Source organism: Myotis davidii, unplaced genomic scaffold, assembly GCF_000327345.1.
Source record: "Myotis davidii unplaced genomic scaffold, ASM32734v1 scaffold208, whole genome shotgun sequence".
NCBI classification, from domain to species: Eukaryota; Metazoa; Chordata; class Mammalia; order Chiroptera; family Vespertilionidae; genus Myotis; species Myotis davidii.
Window position 1 is genome coordinate 2589647 of NW_006299706.1, and position 15538 is coordinate 2605184.

Genomic DNA, 15538 nt, shown 5'->3' on the forward strand with positions numbered 1-15538 from the left:
GCCTTCGTCCCGCTCCCGCCGGCTGCCAGGCCCGCTCCCCACGTTCCAGGTCTTGCCTCGCCTTCACCAGCATCACCCTGCGCTCCCACCGCCACTGCTCACCCTGTCTCCACCTCTAGTTTCATCCTATTTTTCAAAAATTTGTGCGGCCCTGGCCGGTTTGGTTCAGTGGATAGAGCGTCATCCTGCAGACTGAAAGGTCCCGGTTCGATTCCGGTCAAGGGCTCATTCCGGGGTTGTGGGCTCGGTCCCCAGTAGGGGGCGTGCAGGAGGCAGCCGGTCAGTGATTCTCTCTCATCATTGATGTTTCTCTCCCTCTCTCTTCCTCTCTGAAATAAATTAAAAAAATATATATATATTTTAATTTGTCTCGGGCCCCCTTCCTGGGAGTCAGGAGCTCTTTGACGGCTTCCTCCCATTTGGGGGCCCTTCCGACTTCTAACACCCAGCGACTTTGGGGAAAGAGACCTTCACTTGGTTGATTTGGTGGGGGGCCTGCGGGAGGCAGCCTACCGATCTGACGCTCTCTTATCCATGTTTCTCTCTTCTCCCTTTCTCTCTCTCAAAATCAATAAACGATTCTTCAGTAAAAAGAAAAGCAATGACTTTCTCACTCATTAATAGACTGTCATCTTCACTTTAAGGCACAGATTACATAGATTTTTGTTGTGGTTTGTTTTTGAAAGTAAGTGGTAGATGGTAAACTCTTGCCAGCCATTTCTAATCATAGAACATTGTAAAATAAAAACGTGTATCTCCTCTATGCTCAATATCCCTTTTGAGGCCTTTCCCCAGGAGATAACCAATGAGTTTCTGTAGAACAAAGGTTTTTTTCATGGTCATTCTCCCTGTCTTTACTAAGAACTGTAAAGTTTGTAGCAATCACTAGGCTTAATTTTGTCCAGTGGATGGACAAGCATTGTGCATGGCATTTCCACTGGTTCCTGGGAAAATCTCACATATTGCATGAGACAGATGGCTTCTAAAGTAGTGACCCAGTAAAAGTGGTAGGCCAGTCTGTATGTTAAAAATCAGTGTTAATAAAGCTTAAGTAATTGTTTTTACTATAGTTAAATACAATTGTAAATGCATTCTTAAATACTTTCCTCATGAACACGAGTGCATTTCTTTGTACACTCCTCTTGGAAGCCTAGGGGGACGGGGTGGCTTTAGCAGGATAGAGTTCCCTGAAGTTAGCTGGCTATGTAAGCACATTGCAAATTTGCAATTAAGGGGGAAAGGAGATTATATTGTGCCCAACACAGACTACGCGTTGTAGGAATTTCGGAGCAGCTATTGGTTAATGGAAAGAGCACTAGACAAGGAGTCCAATGGACTGAGTGAATTTGTTTTGGACTGTATGCTTTCCTAGCTTTGTTACCTAAGGATTAATTAAGATCAAGCCTGGCCTCTGTAAACTATAGTGCTGGGCAGGAAAACCAGGATAAATGTTAAGAAGTGATTTTGAATTGACATAGTCCTTTTAACTTGTTTCCACAGAATTCTTCATAAATGCATCCTTTTCTCTGCCCAACATCCTGTGGTAGGACATTAGTCCTTCTGGTCATGAGTTGTTATGGTAAGTTCATTCACACTCAGGAAACAATGGCAAAGAAGAATTTTAGGTGATTTGCATGAAATCCATTCATTGATAGAATGCATACCTCCTCATTTTTAAGTGTGAGAAGTAAAAGAAACAACAGGTATCGTCAACTTTTTTTTTGCTGAGACAGATCTAGAAGCTGAATAACTGAATAGCTGAGGGACAGCAGTGGGGTACGGGAATGGTTCACATTGTGAATTCTAGAGAAGCAGCTTCTCATTCATGGGTAAATATCCCCAGCCCCAAACACATGTATTTTATAGAAAAACGGACTTCAGGTTGCAGTTATTTAGTCATTCTCCTGCTGGCATGCAGTTAGGGGATAGGTCTAGCAAAGTCACCACAGGACGAATAGTGCCCCTTTTTCTTGGAGATCCTTCACCTTCTTTAACTTTTATCAATTGGAAAAATGATATGGAAAAGCTTGCTTAATTATCGTTTAGTCCTAAGGCTGAGAACGCTTTGTGATTTATTTTTTTAGCTGATTTAGATTTCGCCAGAATGCTTCTAGGTAGCTGTAATAACCGATATTAAGCCTGTGTTACAGACATTATTTTATTGTCACTCAGAATATTCTATTCATTCAACCTGTTGGGCTCCCAATAAAATTTTAATATGAAGTACAGGCATATTTTGTTTTATTGCACCCCGATTTATTGTGTTTCGCAGATACTGCATTTTTATTTTTATTTTTTAAATATATATTTCTTTATTGATTTCAGAGAGGAAGGAAGAGGTAGCGAGAGATAGAAACATCAACGATGAGAGAGAATCATTGATCGGTTGCCTCCTGCACGGCCCCCATTGGGGATCCAGCCTGCAACTTGGGCATGTGCCCTTGGCCAGAATCGAACCTGGGACCCTTCAGTCCGCAGGCCGACGCTCTATCCACTGAGCCACACTGGCTAGGGCATGCATTTTTAAATATATATTTATTTCAGAGAGGGAGAGAGAGATAAAAATATCAATGATGACAGAAGGAATCATTGATCGGCCACCTCCTGCACGCCCCCTGTGAGGGATCGAGCCCGCAACCCAGGAATGTGCCCTTGACGGGAATCGAACCTGTGACTCTTCAGGCGCAGGCTGACACTCTATCCATTGAGCCAAACTGGTGAGGGCTAATTTTTTAAATTATTTTTTATCTAAATTTATTGGGTTGACATTGATTAATAGGATCATGTGGATTTCTATGTTACAAGATTTGTATATTGCACTGTGTGCCCACCACCCAAAGTTAAATCATTTTCCATCACCATACATTAGGCCCCATCATCCCCAACCCTCTACCCCAGCGGTTCTCAACCTGTGGGTCGCGACCCCTTTGGCGGTCAAACGACCCTTTCACAGGGGTCGCCTAAGACCATCCTGCATATCAGATATTTACATTACGATTCATAACAGTAGCAACATTACAGTTATGAAGTAGCAACGAAAATAATTTTATGGTTGGGTCACAACATGAGGAACTGTATTTAAAGGGCCAGAAGGTTGAGGAACACTGCTCTACCCTCTTCCCTTTGGCAACCACCACACTGCTGTTTGTGTCCATGAGTTTCCGTTTTATATCCCACATATGATTCTTAGATTTTTCTGCCTGACTTATTTCACTTAGCTATTATTCTCAAGGTCCATCCATATTGTCACAAATGGCAGTATTTCATCTCTTCTTATGGCTGAGTAGTATTCCATTATTTATATGTATCATATATCTATATATACACACACACATATATCCTAATATATAAAAAGCCAGAGGCCATCATGATCTAAATGACCAGACAGACGACCAAACAGCAGGCTGCATGGGGCGACCAGGCCAGCAGGAGGGTTAGTGAGGGACAACCAAATGACTGAACAGCAAGTCGCATGAGGCAACCAGGCTGGCAGGGGGGGCAGTTGGGGGGATCAGGCAGGCAGTCAGGTGAGCAGTTAGGAGCCAGCGATCCAGGATTGTGAGAGGGAGGTCTGACTGCCAGTTTAGGCCCGATGCCACAGGGATTGGGCCTAAGCCCTGATGAAATAGAATCATTGATCGGCTGCCTCCTACACACCACCCATTGGGGATCTAGCCCATAACCTGGGCCTGTGCCCTTGACCAGAATCAAACCCAGGATCCTTCAGTCAACAGGCCGATGCTCTATCCACTGAGCCAAACCAGCTAGGGCTATGTACCACATCTTAATCCAATCCTCTATTAAACATCACCTCTGTTGTCTCCATGTCTTGGCCACTGTGAACAATACTGAAATGAACATAGGGACGCATATATGTTTGCAAGTACATGTTTTTTAGTTTTTCAGTACATACCTAGAAGAGGGATTGCTGGGTCATATGGTAACTCTATTCTTAATTTTTTTAGGAATATCCAGACCATTTTTCATAGTGGATGTCCCAATCTACATTCCCACCAGCAGTGAATGAGGGCTCCCTTTTCTCCACAACCTCTCCAACACCGGTTATTACTTGTCTTGTTGGTAATAGCTATTCTAGCAGGTGTGAGGTGGTTTCTCATTATAGTTTTTATTTGCATTTCCCTAATTGCTAGTGAGGTTGAAAATCCTTTCATATATCTGTCCGCTGTTAGTATGTCTTCTTGGGAGAGGTGTCTGTTCAAATCCTCTGCCCATTTTTCAATTGGATTCTTTGTTTGATGTTGAGTTTTATGAGTTCTCCATATATTTTGGATATTAAACCTTTGTCTGAGCTATTGTTTGCAAACATCATCTCCCATTTGGTCGGCTGCCTCTTTGTTTTGTTGTTGGTTTCTTTTGCTGTGCAGAAGCTTTTTAGTTTGATATAGTCCCATTCATTTATTTTTGCCTTGACTTTCCTTGCCTTTGGGGTCAAGTTCATAAAACATTCTCTATGACCGAGGTCCATACGTTTAGTACCTATGCTTTCTTCTATGTAATTTATTGTTTCAGATCTTATATTTAGGTCTTTGATTCATTTTGAGTTAATTTTTGTACATGGGGACAAATCCAGTTTCATTCTTTTGCATGTGGCTTTCCAGTTTTCCCAGCACCATTTATTGAAGAGCCTTTCTTTACTCCATTGTGTGTTTCTGGTTCCTTTGTTGAAAAGAATCTGCCCATATACATATGTTTTTACATCTGGGCTCTCAGTTCTGTTCCAATGTATGTCTGTTTTTCTGCCAATCCCATTCTGTTTTTTGTTTCTTTGTTTTTTAATATGCTTTTATTGCTTTTAGAGAGAGAGAAAGGGAGAAGGATAGAGAGAGAGAAACACCGAAATATATAAAGCAACTACTAACAGAATTAGAGGGAGAGATAGGCTAAGACACAATCATTGACGTTCAACCACTGGGCCACACCAGCCGGGCAGTACCATGCTGTTCCCTAATTAGGTGCATATATATTAAGAAGTGTTATGTCTTCTTCTTTTTTTTTTTTTAAAATACATTTTATTGATTTTTTACAGAGAAGAAGGGAGAGAGATAGAGAGTTAGACACATCGATGAGAGAGAAACATCGATCAGCTGCCTCCTGCACATCTCCTACTGGGGATGTGCCCACAACCCAGGTACATGCCCTTGACCGGAATCGAACCTGGGACCTTTCAGTCCGCAGGCTGATGCTCTATCCACTGAGCCAAACCGGCTTCGGCTGTTATGTCTTCTTAATGTAGTATCACTTTTATCATTATAAAATGTTCATTTTTGGCCCTAACCAGTTTGGCTCAGTAGATAGAGCGTCGGCCTGCGGACTCGGTGGTCCCAGGTTTGATTCCGGTCAAGGGCATGTACCTCGGTTGCAGGCACATACCCAGTAGGGAGTGTGCAGAAGGCAGCTGATCGATGTTTCTCTCTCATCAATGTTTCTGACTCTCTCTATCCCTCTCCCTTCCTCTCTGTAAAAAATCAAATAAAATATATTTTAAAAAATTCATTTTTGTCTCTTGTTACCTTTTTTATCTTGAATTCTATTTCGTCAGGTATAAGTATGGCTACGCCTGCTTTTCGGTGGGTGGTATTTGCTTGGAGACTCATTTTCCACCCTTTCACTTTGAACCTATCTTTGTCTTTGCAGCTTAGATGTGTCTCCTGGAGGCAGCATAGGTTAGATTTTGTTTTTTGAACCACTCTGCTATTCTGTGCCTCGTTATTGATGAATTCAGTCAAATTTACATTTAGAGTAATTATTGCTGTCCGAGGATTTCCTATAGCCATTTTATCTTTTGTTTTCTGATAGCTCTGTGCATCCATCGGTTCTTTCCTTGTGTTTCTGTCTGTTGTTTTTGTTTTGTGGTATTTCATACTTTTCCCCCTCTGTTTCCTCATTTTTAAAGCTATGTTTCGTAATTTGGGGGTGGGGGGGGTGTGTGGTTACTTTTAGGTTTTTGAAAATTAAAGTTGCATATATACAGTAGTATTTTTTTTTCTTTTGAGTACATCTGATCTCCATCCTCATTTCCCAGTTCAGGCATTTATCCCCTCCCCTTTTGTGTTTTTGTCATCACAAATCATCCCTGTTTATGCTGTCTGTTTTTGGTGATCTTACTCGTAGTGTTGTGACCTTATGCTCTTTCGGGTAGAATAACTCCCTTGAGTATTTCCTGCGTGGAGGTTTTCTGTTGATAAAAATCACTCCGCTTTTGTATCTGTGGGAAAGTCTTTTTATCTCCTTCATAGTTAAAGAATAATGTTGCTGGGTATATTATTCTTGGCTGGTAATTTCTCTCTTTCAGTCATTTGAATATTTGCTTCCACTCTCTTCTGGCTTGTGTAGAGTTTCTGCCAAGAAGTAGGTTGACATTCTGGTGGGTTTTCCTTTGTAGGTCACTTCCTTCTTTTCCTTGGCTGCGTTGAGAATTTTTTCTTTGTCATTAATTTTTGACAGTTTTAATACCGTGTGCTGTGGAGAGGGCCTCTTTGGATTGAGGCATCTGGGTGTTTGGTTTGCTTCTTGGAATTGAGGATCTAGCTCTTTTCATGGGTTTGAGAAGTTCTCACCCACTATTTGTTTGAATAGGCTCTCCATGCCTTTCTCCTTCCCTTCTTCTGCTGGTATGCCTATAATTCTTATATTGCTTTTTCTGATGAAGTCAGATAGTTCTCATAGAGCTCTTTTTTTTTTTTAATGTTCTGGTCTCTCTCTCTTTCTCTCTGTGTCTTTTCTAGATTCCTATCTTTGATGTCACTAATCCTTTTCTCCATCCGGTCGGCTCTGTTACCTATACTCAGTAGTTTGCTCCTAATCTCCTTAATTGCATGCTTCCTTTCTAGGATTTCTGATTGGTTCTTATAAAAAGTCTCAATCTCATTGTTAAAGTACTCACTTTGTTCATTAATTTGTTTTCTGAGTACATTGACCTGCCTGTCTATATTTTCTCACATCTCATTGAGTATTTTCAGATCTGCAATCTTGAACTCTCTGTCATATATATATATATCACATATTTCCATGTGCCCCAGCTTGCTTTCTGGAGATCTTTCATTTTCTTTCTGAGTTTCCTCATTATCGTGGATATTCATGGTATTTGCTGGTCTCCTTTGTCTCTGCATCTGTTTTATTACTGACCTTTCTCCAGCTTTCTGTGAAAAGGTCTTTCTACTGTTTTCCAGTAGGTGGCACTGAACCACAAGATTTTTACTCTGTGACCTCCCAAAGCTGCCCTCCTCAGCTTCTGTCAGACAGTACAGCTGCTTTGGGATGGGATTTGTTTTGCCCTCACCATAATGGCGACCCCGGGACTTCCAGGGGGTGCTCCCAGTGTGCCCCACCTGGGCATCAACCACGGAGGGAAAGCAGTGATTCTACTGCGATAGTTCTTTGTCTCCAGATAATGTACTCCTTGACCCAACACCAAAGGCAACTGGAAGGGAGCCTCAGTGGGCTCTCCAAGGGGCGGCAGGGCTCTGTGGCTCCATTTCTTCGTCTGAAACACAACTGCCCAACAGTGGACAGCCACGGCAGAGCCCCTGTTCTGTGCTCAGCAGCTGTTGGCACCATTCGCAATGCTGGAGAGCCCACTGAAACTCTCTGTTTCTCCCAGCCCACAGAGGCGCCTGCTGCCACCGGCTTCCTCTCTTTTCCAGGGCTGCATCCATGGCCACCTGGGCTCTCCTCCCGTCTTACCTCCCCATTTATTCCCAGTTGCCCACTTTTGGATGCTTCAATGTGCGGATCTCTCGGGTGTGCTTCTCTGTGGGGGCAGGAGATCCTTTGTTGAGTTATAGTTGATTAACTGGTTGGTGTTTCAGGGGGAGAAACCGAGGAGATCTCTGATGCTGCCATTCTTCTCAATACTGCATTTTTAATTTTTATTTCTTTACAAATTCAGGGCAAAATCCTCCACCAGCAAAAAGATCATGACGTGCTAAAGGCTCAGGTGATGGTTACCATTTTTAAGCCATAAAATATTTTATGTACATGGCCTTTTAATTTTCTTAATTTATTTTTTAAATCCTCACACAAGGCTATTTGCTCCATCCACTTCTAGAGAGAGTGGAGCCACATTGATTGGTTGCCTCCCACATGTGCCACCGGGGCTAGGAAACCTGCAACTGAGGTACGTGCTCCTGACCAGGAATGAAACATGCAACCTTTGGTCCAGTTCACAGGCTGATACTCGTAACCACTGAGCAAAAACAGCCAGGGGTGTACATTGCTTTTTCAGACATAATGCTATATTGCACACATAGACTACAGTATAGTATAAACATAAATTTTTATGTGCACTGGGAAGCCACAAAATTAATGTGACTCACTTTATTGTTATACAGAAGACCCAGTGCACGAAATTTGTGCACTGGAGGGGGCTCCTCAGCCCAGCCTGTGTCCTCTCACAGTCTGGGGCTCCCGCAGTCTGGGACCCCTCGCTCCTTAACACCTGCCTGCAGCAGAGATAGGAGAGAGGCCCCCCGCCACTGCTGCTGCACTCGCCAACTGTGAGCCCCGCTTCTAGCTGAGCCCAGCTTCCTGCATTGAGCATCTTGCCCCTGGTGGTTAGTGCGCGTCATAGCGACCAGTCGTTCGACTGGTCTATTTGCATAGTAGGGTTTTATTATATAGGATTCACTTTAGTGCAATGTTCTGGAATTGAACCTGCAATGTCTCTGAGTTATGCCTGTATAATACCCAAAACATGCATATATAGTACTTCCTTTGTAAATACTGTTCTAAACAAACCGAGTATTAGTCATTAGCTCATCTCATCAACCTTTGGAGGTAGTTATTATTAGCCCCATTTTCAGTGGGAAACAGAGGCCCAGAGGTCCGGTAACTTGCTTAGGGTCACGGAGCTGGCAGTCCAGGCAGTCTGGCCGCAGAGTCTGTGCTTAGCTGTCAACAACACTGCCTCTATGTTACAGGTGCTGTGTCAGATGCTGGGGGAAGAGACAGAACCAAAGAACAATGCACAGGCAGAAACTTCTCAGGAAGATGAAGAGGTACAGGGCTTACGGAGGAGAAACGGGCCAGTGGGACTGGAAGGAGAAGTCAGTGGTTTAACTCTTCAGCCCTCCAGAGAGTTCTTTTTCCCGTGGTGCAGTCACCAGCAGATCTTACTGTAGCGCTCTCAATTCTTTGTCTCCCCTCTACGTGTCCCTGAGATATTACCCCCAGAAATTTGCCCCCTCGTGACGTCTGAGGATCTCAAGGCACTTCCTGGAGAAGGGGCCTCCCACCTTAGCTCCCACTGAGCGGAGGTCTGTATTGTCTGAGAGGTCACCTCCCAGGTATGCACTTGAGTCTCCCAAGCTTGTTGCCTTCCTGTCTGTGGTTACCTTAGAAACCAGCGCTCTCCCATCAACACCCTGAGTATCTGACACGAATTGAATAACAGGGAAGGTGCCAAGATACATAAGGAAAATGTGTGAAAGAAAACCAGTTTTAGATCGAAGGCTAATATTTTGGGAAGTTGGGTGTGTATGTGTATTATTTTTTTCCCTAAAGGGTGTGTATGTATTATTTTTTTCCCTGCAGATAAGAAAAAGTTCCCAGGATTCAATGTGAGATACCAAAAAGGTGAAAAATGTCAAAGGGATGATTATAAAAATAACAAAACTGCTGGAAGCCTGCTTTAAAAACTGAAAAAAAGTCCTTTAAAATTAAAAAAAATTGACATACAATAACTTACACATAGTTAATATGTACAACTTGATACAATATGTATAAGTTTTGACACTTACACATACATGAAACAATCATCACAATCCAATCAAGATAAAGAATTTATTTAGTACCTCAAAACTTAATTTTGCTCCTTTCTAATTCTTCCCTCTCACTCCTTCTCCCTGGGCAATCACTGATCTGCTTTTTGTTCCTATAGCTTAGTTTGCCTATTTTAGAATTTTATATAAATGAAATAAAGTATGTATTCTTTCTTGTATAACTTTTACTTAGATTCATCCATGTTGATGATTATATCAATTTATTGCTGAATGGTATTTTAAATTTTTCAATTTCTAATTGCTTGTATGACATAGAAATACAATTATTTTTATATATTGATTCTTGTCCTGTAGTTTTGCTAATCCCACTTATTAATTCAGTAGGTATTTTGTAGATTTCATCACATTTTTTTATCATGTTGTCTGAGAAAAAGATAATTTTCTCCTTCCTTTCCAATATGTATTTCCTTTTCCTGTCTTATTGTGATAGCTAGAACTCCAGGGCAATGTTGCCAACAAGAGCAAACATCCATGTCTTCTTTCTGATCTTAGGAGGAAAGTATATGCTATTTTCAGCATTAAATATGACGTCCTATGCAGATCACTTAGAGATGCTTTTCTATCAGATTGTGGAAATTCCCTTGTATTCCTAGTATGCTGAAAGGCTTTGTTGTCGTTATTAGATAGAATGTTTGTATTTTATCAATTCTTTCTCTGGATTGATTGAGATGATAGTATGATTTTCCTTCTTTAGTCTGTTGATATTGTAGATGTTCATTGTGGAAGTAGCCTTGTATTTCTGGGATAAATGCCACTTTTGCTTTTATTGTGTTTGTCGTTGGGAATTGATTAGGCTTGGTAATGAATGCATGTAGAAAGCTGTTGTCCCAGGAACTGAAATGTATGACCAGACCTACGCTGACTCCAGGAGACCTACCAGCAATTTGACCTTTGTGGCCCCGGAAAACCATAAGCAGTCAAGATGGTATCTGAGCCATTGTGCTCTAGGGAGAGAACAGCCACTGCCTGGGACACAGATAAAGACGCCAGGTCAGCAGATGAAGGGATGTTAAGAAAATCGCTTTGATCTGATTAACCTTTTCCCTAAATTTCAAACCCCTTTTTCCAAATCCCAACCCCTTTACCTACACTTTTCTTCTCCTTATAAAAAGGATCAGCTTGAGACGAGATGTAAGACGGTCTTTAGGGTACACAGCCCATCATCTTCTCAGGTCACCAGCCATCCGAATAAAGATTCACTTCTTGTCTCCTTATTGGCCTGGTAGTGACAGGCAGCATGAATGCTGACTTTTCTGGTTTCAGTTCCACAAGGACGTATGACCATTTGAACAAAGTTTTTAAAACTTTTGATATGTTTGACAAACTTCCCAAGATTCAAAATTAGTCATTTTCTTGATCTTTGAGGTTTTTAAGAACTTTGTAATTTCTCAGAAGGATCCTTAAAACACCACAAAGATTTGTTCATTCTCTTTATAAAAGGCCTATTTGGCATTTTAAACACATTTTACTTTTTATTTTCATTGATTTCAGAGAGGAAGGGAGAGGGAGATAGAAACATCAATAAAGGGAGAGAATCATTTGATCAGCTGCCTCCTGCACATCCCCTGCTGGGATTCAAACCGGAAACCCTGGCATGTGCCATGACCTCCTGGTTCATAGGCTGATGTTCAACCACTAAACCACACTGGCCAGGCCTATATGGTATTTTAAATTACACAGGAAGCATTGTCAAATAAATCACGCCAAAAAACTTACGGTCTTTCTTTGTCTCTAAAAGTTGTAACTCTTATCATGTCTTTGAAATGTAAACACACAGGAACTAAAACATTGCCTACAAAAACTGAAGGTAAAAGAAGAGGTCTTTTAAAAATGCAGACTGCTGTAGAAGTCCCCTTGCCAAAATTGATTTGTAAAAGAGCTATGGTTTTTTACAAAACTACAAGAAAATAATCAGGACAAGACAAAATGACCGCATATGGAAAATAGAATATATGTTTTCAGTAGAGGAAGGTAGATTAAAAAGCACACACCTCCTCTCTTCTCTCTTCCCTCTTCTCTCTTCTCTCTCTCTCTCTCTCTCTTCCTCCCCGCCCCCCCATGGGTTCCTGACGCTCCTGTGGCAGGAGATATGCTCCCTGCTCTACCCATAGACTACTGGACTTTAATCAGTTTGCATGCTGAACTACACCCCACTGCACCATGGAGTGGAAACTCCGGCTGTTAGGCTGAATATATTATCTCAGTCTTGGGAAAGGATCAGGTGCTTCTTCAAAACTAACCAATCAAAGCCCCAAGCCTTCCTGGGCTGGCACTGGTTCTTTGGCCCTACATGGGGCGGGAGGGGTGTTAATCACCTTTTTCGGGCCATTCTGCCATCTCCTGGGCAGTGTGTGAAGCTGTAGTTCCCTAGTAGAGGAGGCTTCTTAATGTCTGGTTCCATTTGCTCCCTTCCTTTATTGAGGCTTCTTAATGTCTGGTTCCATTCGCTCCCTTCCTTTTTTAATATTTAGTTACCTACGCTAGCACCTATATTGTCAAATGATTTCAGTGTCTGTCATTTAGTTACCTACGCTAACACCTATATTGTCAAATGATTTCAGTGTCTGTCTTTGCCACTGTGTGATGATTTGGCACCAAGTAGTGCTGCTTTCATTGTCTCAGCTAATGGGAAGAGAACAAAAGGAGGACTTAATATGTAAATGATGCGTTTGTGCCCTAGAGGAGGCCAAATGTCCTCCCAGCATGGTGAGTGAACACAGGGTTAGCAGAAGTTCTAAGAGAGAAAAGCAGTGGGAGAAGTGAGTCATCACACGCCCCCGCCCAACTCCAGGGACCCCCGCTGGAGGGATTCATTCTGCTATCACAGTTTGTGCGGCAATTGGTTTCAGCAATCATCTGTTGCAATAAATGAACATTTTATTTTTAAAATGTATTGATTTTATAGTTTTGTTTTTATTCAATTGGTAAATTGACATTGCTCTTGTAGTTTTATGTGCCATAAATACATATTTATACCTAGTTTTATATATGCATCCATTTAAATGACATTATAGTCCAAATAAATTACCAACGCTGGGGGTACAGAGAACATTCACCCACTTCCCCGCAGAGGAACTTAAGGGTTTTAAGTCACATGATCAAACTGGCATTTTAAACAGAGCATCCTGGCAGTACAGAGTATGAATTGGAAAGGGACAAGCTTAGACTCTCTAAGAGGCTGGTGAGGACCTAATTGAGGCCAGTGTAGAATTGCCCAGAAGAGGGTAGATGTGAGAAATGCTTAGGAGGTGACACTGGTAGGATTGGGTGACTGACTGGGTGTAGGAGGTGAGAGCGAGAGGGAAGCATGGCCTTCCACCTAGTTTCTACTTGGGTGTAGTTGGATATATTGTGATGTCATTAACTCAAGAAACCCAAAGTAAAGGGGAGTGAGTGGCAGCACTGGATGATGAGGCAAAGAATTCCATTTGGGACATGATATATTTGAGGTGCCTGTGGAATATCCAGGCAGAGATGCTCCATGGGTTATACCAATGAGCCTGAAGCTCCAGTCAGAGGTCATGGCTGGCTGTGTAGATGAGAACAGTCAGCATTTAATGGCGGTGAAGGCAAGAAGAGAAGACATAATTGAAACCATCTAGGAAGCGTGTGTAGAATAAACAGAGATGTGGCCAATGTTGAGAAAACAGGAAATGGGGGTGCAGAGGGGAGCCCAGTAAGGAATTTGGAAAGGAACAGTCTTAGGAATGGGAGAGCTGGGAAGGGAATGATCTTGGCAACTAGTGGAACACAGGGTTGTCAACAGTGTTGCATGCAGGGGAGCAGTTGAATAAGATAAGGACAAAACTGTGCTCAGTATGGAAGTCATTGAAGAAACAGGGCACCACTCCCCTTCCTAGGCCCTGAATAGAATACTACAACCTTGCCTGACCTTCCTTGTTAAGTGCAGGTGGGAGGGGTTTTACCGCTGGGGAGACAACCTCTTCCTGGGACTGGAATAATGAATGGACCAGAGCAGGGGAGGGAAGCTCTAGCAAGAAGTGAGTTGAGCCCGACCGACATGGCTCAGTGGTTGAGCATCGACCTATGAACCAGGAGATCACGGTTCGATTCCTGGTCAGGGCACATGCCCGGGTTATGGGCTTGATCCCCGGTGTGGGGCGTGCAGGAGGCAGCCAATCTATGATTCTTTCTCATCATTGATGTTTCTATCTTTCTCCTTTCCTTTCTGAAATCAATAAAAATACATATTTAAAAAAGTCAAAATACGTATTTAAAAAAGGGGGATATAGGTAAGAGAGCAGATTTAGAACGGATGCTGACTGGCAGACTTGTGATGGCCCCGATGAGGTTGGAGAGGGTGGCTTGATGGTAGTGCCAAGTCCCATAGGCGTGGCATTCTCTCCATCAGTCCACAGCACAGCGGGGTAGGAAAAGTGAATGGACTCAATACATAAGGATTGATAAACAGGTTTTGCTGTTCCTGGCGACTCAAGACAACTTATTTTCCAGGCACATTTGAACCCTCAGCTGGAAGATAGATGGGCTAAGCTCCTGGCAGTGGTTCATGGGGACTCTGCTGTCTGAGTCTCATTCCATTTGGAGGCAAAACCTCTGGCTCAGAGACCAGATCTCACTTATTGCTTGCGATCCTCGGGCTGAATCCTCCAGGCAATTACTGCTGTGCTCACTCAGTTCTCCCTAGTGCCTTGTCCTGACCGGTCAGAGCCTCTTAAAGGTTAAGAACAAAGCAACAAAAAATTAGCAACAGTATTAATTAGCTACATTATTAACATTTCAAATGGAAATAGCAGCCCTCAGTCCAAGTGACCAGGGAAGGGTCTTAGAAAAGTAATTTCCGTATCCTTTCTGTTGTGTGTTTTTTTTTTTCTTTTACACTAAATGAGGTAAGTGATGCCTAGCCTGGTGCCTAGGACATTTCTCCCCCACTTTCTCAAAACTTCCTAAAGAGCGCTCTCTTTTTATCTTCCTCTTTTTTCACCTATCTCTATTTTCTCCCTCCATCCTTAGCTGGCCACGATACAAATTTAAAGTATCTTGTAAATATTGAAGTAGTGAGGTAGTCCTTGCTCCCTTTGTATAATTTCAAAGTTATAAAAAGCAAACAAGCATACAGCCATTCATTTGCCCTCCCCATTTACTGAAGACATACAGGGGAAGGTAGTAATGACATAGCAGTGGGAGAAGGCAGCTGCTGAGGCTCCAGGAGAACTCAGACTTCACTGCTGGAATCACAGGCCAGCGCGTGAGGGCCTGTTTATAGACACATCGGCTTATAAATATTGTACTGCCGGGAACGTGGCCTTGAGCAAGTTGTTTTACTTCTCTATGCCTCAGTGTCCTCTTCTGTGAAATGGGCTGGAAATCACATTTACCTCCTAAAACTCTTGTGGGCCTTGGAGGAGTTGATGTGTGTGAAGCACTTACGACACGGCTGCCTCAAAGTAAGGGGGGCATACATGTGGCTTTTTAATTGGATTGTTTTCCTGGTGTTGAGCTCTAGAAGTTCTTCATATATTTTGGAAATGAACCCCTTATTGGATGTATCATTGATGAATATGTTTTTCCATACAGCGAGCTCTCTCTTCATTTTGTTCATGGCTTCTTTTGCTGTGCAGAAGCTTTTTAGCTTGATGTAGTCCCATTTGTTTATCTTTTCCTGAGTTTCCCTTGCCCTCAAAAACATAACTGCAAAAACATTTAAATAGAAACATTTGAGATTTTACTATGTTTTTATTTAAAAAAATTTTTTTTAA

The 15538-nt window shown here is 42.3% G+C and overlaps 1 long non-coding RNA gene across 1 annotated transcript; it reads left to right on the forward strand.

The window, feature by feature from the left end:
• Positions 1-1503: 1503 nt before the first annotated feature.
• On the forward strand, positions 1504-7992 carry LOC107184976. The gene is made up of 2 exons (XR_001515893.1): positions 1504-1579; positions 7910-7992. It is a non-coding gene; the product is annotated as an uncharacterized LOC107184976 (long non-coding RNA).
• The last annotated feature ends 7546 nt before the right edge of the window (positions 7993-15538 follow it).